This window comes from Aegilops tauschii, chromosome 4 (assembly GCF_002575655.3).
Source record: "Aegilops tauschii subsp. strangulata cultivar AL8/78 chromosome 4, Aet v6.0, whole genome shotgun sequence".
NCBI classification, from domain to species: Eukaryota; Viridiplantae; Streptophyta; class Magnoliopsida; order Poales; family Poaceae; genus Aegilops; species Aegilops tauschii.
In genome coordinates this window covers 465,631,523-465,636,901 of record NC_053038.3, presented here as the reverse complement: position 1 = coordinate 465,636,901, position 5,379 = coordinate 465,631,523, and the positions used below count along the sequence as shown (strand labels likewise).

General features: G+C 53.7%; 1 long non-coding RNA gene across 1 annotated transcript; it reads right to left on the bottom strand.

Moving 5' to 3' along the window:
• On the bottom strand, window positions 1-3,197 carry LOC141021365 (uncharacterized). The gene is made up of 3 exons (XR_012182449.1): window positions 2,380-3,197; window positions 1,492-1,563; window positions 1-251 (listed from the first exon to the last, which is right to left on the bottom strand). It is a non-coding gene; the product is annotated as an uncharacterized lncRNA (long non-coding RNA).
• Window positions 3,198-5,379: the final 2,182 nt, after the last annotated feature.

The following is a 5,379-nucleotide window of genomic DNA, read 5'->3' as shown; positions in this document are numbered from 1 at the left end:
TAAAGAGTTGGCTTACAATCGCCACTTCACACAATACATAAATAAATTCATACATCATTCAAGATACACACATAGGTCCGACTACGGAACCAAAAGAAAAGAAGACAACCCAACTGCTAGATCCCTGATCGTCCCAACTGGGCTCCACTACTGATCAATAAGAAAAGAAACAACACAACGGACAAGATCTTCATCGAGCTCCCACTTGAGCTCAGTTGCGTCACCTGGACTGGTATCATCGGAACCTGCAACTGTTTGGAAGTATCTGTGAGTCACGAGGACTCAGCAATCTCACACCCGCGAGATCAAGACTATTTAAGCTTATAGGAAAGGATGGTGTAGTGAGGTGGAGCTGCAGCAAGCACTAAGCTTATATGGTGGCTAACATACGCATATAAGAGCGAGAAGAGAAGCAACGGAACGGTCGTGAACTAGCAATGATCAAGAAGTGATCCTGAACACCTACTTACGTCAAAACATAACCCAGAAACCGTGTTCACTTCCCGGACTCCGCCGAGAAGAGACCATCACGGCTACACACGCGGTTGATGCGTTTTAATTAAGGTCAAGTGTCAAGTTCTCTACAACCGGATATTAACCAATTCCCATCTGCCACATAACCGCGGGCACGGCTCTCGAAAGTTTATACCCTGCAGAGGTGTCCCAACTTAGCCCATTATAAGCTCTCACGGTCAACGAAGGATATTCCTTCTCCCGGAACGACTCGATCAGTCTCGGAATCCCGATTTACAAGACATTCCGACAATGGTAAAACAAGACCAGCAAAGCCGCCCGATGTGCCGACAAATCCCGATAGGAGCTGCACATATCTCGTTCTCAGGGCAACACCGGATGAGACATCCTACGAGTAAAACCAGACCTCAAGTTTCCCCGAGGTGGCCCCGCAGCCTACTCGCTTCGGACCAACACTCGAAGGAGCACTGGCCCGGGGGGGTTAAAATAAAGATGACCCTTGAGTCTGCAGAACCCAAGGGAAAAGGGGATAGGTGGTAGCAAATGGTAAAACCAAGGTTGGGCCTTGCTGGAGGAGTTTTATTCAAAGCGAACTGTCAAGGGGGTCCCATAAATCACTCGACCGCGTAAGGAACGCAAAATCAAGGAACATAACACCGGTATGACGGAAACTAGGGCGGCAAGAGTGGAACAAAACACCAGGCATAAGGCCGAGCCTTCCACCCTTTACCAAGTATATAGGTGCATTAATAATATAAGAGATATTGTGATATCCCAACATAAACATAATCCAACATGGAGCAATCTTCAACTTCACCTGCAACTAACAATGCTATAAGAGGGGATGAGCAAAAGCGGTAACATAGCCAAACAACGGTTTGCTAGGAAGGGATGGTTAGGGCTGACATGGCTAAAATGGGAGACATGATATAGCAAGTGATAGGTAGCGAGCATGGCAATAGAGCGATCAACTAGCATAGCAAAGATAGAAGTGATTTCGAGGGGTGGTCATCTTGCCTGAGATCCCGCAACGAAGAAGAACGAGTCCATGAAGAAGACAAACGGACGTAGACGAAGGAATCCTCACAACTCCGGAACGAAACCGAAGGTAACGAGAGAAGCAAACCGGAAAGAAACAAACAACATAGTAAACAACCACCACATACACATGGCATGATGCAAAAACAAATATGATGCATGTCCGGTTTAATGAGGCATGGCATGGAAAAGTGCAACAAACAATACTACAAATTAAGTGGAGTTCAATATGCAACGAGTTGCATGTTGACGAAACACCACATCAACTATTTAGTTCTCTCTTGGTTATGTACCCAACAATGTTAAATGTTGTTAACCATGGCAAGAGGTGAAGCATAAGGAAACTACCTATTTAAGCAAGTTAAATGAGGCCGGAAACAAACAACAACAATTCCGGAAAATCCTCATGTCCATATATTGGGATTGGTACTGTTCTGCCATAAATGCAATTTTAATATTGTTAAACAGCAAAATGAAGTGCACCATGTTAAACTAGGCATTTTTCTACCCCATTTACATATGAAGTTTATTAAAATCCGAGTTACGGTTATTTAGTTATGAATTAAATCATTTTAACATATTATTCGAGCAAAATTAATCAAGCAACATTTTAAACAATTTTTAACATGGGTGAAAATGGCATATTATTAAACTACACAAAATTCTAAGCATTTTACATATTTAGTTTGTTTTAATCCGATGCACGGTTGTGGAGTTATTAAATGCATGAAGTGCAAGGGGTTTTCTGTAAAACAGTAATACTCTGGATAATAGAGAAATTCGCATATCCTGAAAAAAAACATCACATGGGCCGAAAGTGAATAGGAAGCCCAACAGAGGAAAAACCAAAGGGCGCTGGGGCCTCACCATGGGCCAGGCCCAGTTCGGTGGGGAGGAGGCTGGGCAGGCCGCGAAGGGGCACGCTTGGCCTTGGCGCAGAGGAGGCCGACCCGCGGGTGTTCAGGTGTCGTGGATCGGTGCGGTCAACGCGGCTGGGACGGGCGTCCTCTGCTCGACAGGGAAGCAGAGCAGCGGCGACAGGGACTCGGCGCCGGCGAGCAGGGCGTGAGCGAGGCGGCAGCGGGAGGGCTTGGCGCGGAGGCAGGGCTTGCCGCTGGCTTGGCCGGATGTGGAGGAAGGAGGTCCGGCGGGGCGCGGTCAACGCTCCAGGACGAGCGGTGCTCGATGCAGAGACGAAGCAGCGGCTGGCATCCATGGCGACGGATTATCTGGGAGAGAGAGGGATTAGAGAGAGGGGAAGCAGGAGAAGGGAAGTAGAGTGAAGGCGAGCAGGAGAAGGACGGGAGGAGGAGGCACGGCGACCTGGGTGCTGTTGCTGCTTGCCGGCGTTCATGGCGACGGGCAGAGCACGCGGGGCGATGGCGCGAGAGGAACCCGGGCGGAGGCGACCCGATCCGGCGGCGGGGAGCTCCTGGTGGATGAGGGCGGCACCCTGGTGGAGGAGGTCGGCGGCGGCGACTTGACTGGCGAGGTCAAACAGCAGAAGGCGCCCTGGAGCGCTAGTGCTCGACGCGAGGAGAAGGAGGGATCCATGGGAGAAGAGACCGGGGTAGAGGAGGCCATCGGGGCGGGTGCAGAGGCGAGGCGCTTGGAGCTGCAGCAGCTCGGGGCTCCGGTGGCGCGTGCTGACAGAGTGGAGGCAAGGTAGCGGCTTGGGGAGGCCTCAGATCCGAGGAGGCTGGCGCTCAGTGGTTGGCTGGGCGAGGGGATCCAAAGAGATTGGGCGAGGGGATCCCGAGGTGGGAGATGAGTGCGGCGGCGGCGGCGGCAGGGACAAATCCCCTAGAATTTAGGGTTGGTCTATTTAAATAGGTAGGGGATTAGGGTAGGGATTAACTCGGTCCGTCCGATCGCAAACGGACGATTGAGAATAAATAGGTAGGGAGAGTCTATATAAGAAACGGTGATGTTTTGTAGATGTTAGGGGATGATCCGGACCCAACGGTAACGAAAGTCCGAATCGGGTTCGGGACAAATTTCGGACGCGCGCGAGGGGCGAAGCACTGTGCAAAGAGGGACTCCGGTTTAAGCAAGAGGGAAAACGAAGAACGAGGTTGGTCTCGGAAGGGTCAACGGAAGCAGGGGGGCGCGGCAACTACGAGCGGATGCATGTTTTAAAACATGGCGGCAACGAAGTGCCGATGCAATGCAAATGATGCGATGAAGAAAGCAACAACAAAATAAATAACAGAGCTGACTCGCCAAACAAGGAAGGCAATCGGAGCGTCGGTCTTGGGGCGTTACATCCGTCGACTCCCGCGCCATGGTGGGCGACTCCGAGTGGACCGCGATCGACGCCACGCTCATCCGGTGGTTCTTCACCACCATCTTGAAGGACCTGTTTCACACGGTCGTGAGCGATGGTGATGACGCCCGCGCCGTGTGGGTCAAGCTCAACGGCCTCTTCACCGACAACAAGCTTGAGCGCCGCGTTTTTTTTGCAGCAGGAATTTTTTGACTGTCATCAGGATGATCATTCTATCGATGACTACTGCCGCCGCCTGAAGACGTTGGCGGATGAGCTCCGTGACATTGGCGCCATGCTTGATGACGACCTCCTCCTCAGCACGCTCACCGCCGACCTCAATGAGGACTTCGGTAACGCCGCCTCCAACCTCTCCCTCATGACGGAGCCCTCCTTCCCCAAGTTCGTGGCATACTTGCGGTTGGAGGAGCGCCGGATGAAGGGGGTCAAGAAGCGCGTGCGGCACCACGCCCTCGCCGCCGGCACCTCGCGTGGCGCCCCTCCATCGGCCGCCCCGCCCGCGGCTACGCCTCGCCACCAGCCGGCGTCCCCCGCGCCTCCGGGGTTTTACCCCCTCCCCCCGCGCCTCCCGCCCTACCCGCTGCCCCCTAGCAGCCGCAGCGGGGGGGCGGGCGCCGCGGCAACCGCCGCGGGGGCGGTCGCAAACAGGCGCAAGGGGGGGGGGGCTTCGTCAGCAGCAGCAGTAGGCCACCCCGCCTTGGACTTACGGCACCAACCCGTGGACGGGCGTCGTACACGCGTACTCGATGCCGGTTCCTCGGGCTCCCGCTCCGGGCATCCTTGGGCCTCGGCCGGCGAGCCACCAGGCGCTCTTCACCATGCAGAACGCCGCCCCCTACATCGGCTACGGCGTCGCGCCCGTGCCCGCCTACGAAGGGTTTCTCCCTCCCCAGGTGCTGCCGTCGTGGGACCCGACCCTTCTCGCTGCTCTGCACTTTGCCCCGTCACCGAGCTCCTATGGTGGCGGCGGTGACTGGTGCATGGACTCGGGCGCCACCGCTCACATGACTGCTCATCCCGGTAACCTCACATCCGCCACCGCTGTTCATACTCCCACTCGCATCACCCTTGGTAACGGTTGCTCCATTCCCATTACACATGTCGGTCATATGTCTTTTCCTTCTACTTCTACTCCCGTTAACATGTCTAATGTTCTTGTGTCTCCTAACTTAGTTACCAATCTTGTTTCTGTTCGTCGGCTTGCTCGTGAGAACCCTGTCACTGTTGAATTTGACGATATCGGCTTTTCTTTGAAGGACGCCCATACACGGATGGTATTCCACCGATGTGACAGCCCGGACGAGCTTTACCCGGTGCATCCCTCCGGCGCCACCACCACCCGTCGTCCCGCCGCCTTCGCTGCTAGTGTCAATCTTTGGCACGCCCGCCTCGGCCATCTCAACTCCACCGTTATGTGTCAGATTCTTCAGAGTTTTTCTTTCTCATGTAATAAGGTTGACGACCACTCTTGTGAGGCTTGCCGTCTTGGCAAGCACGTTCGTCTTCCCTTTAGCGAGTCTACAAACATTTCCACTTTTCCGTTTCAGTTATTGCATAGTGATGTTTGGACGTCCCCGGTT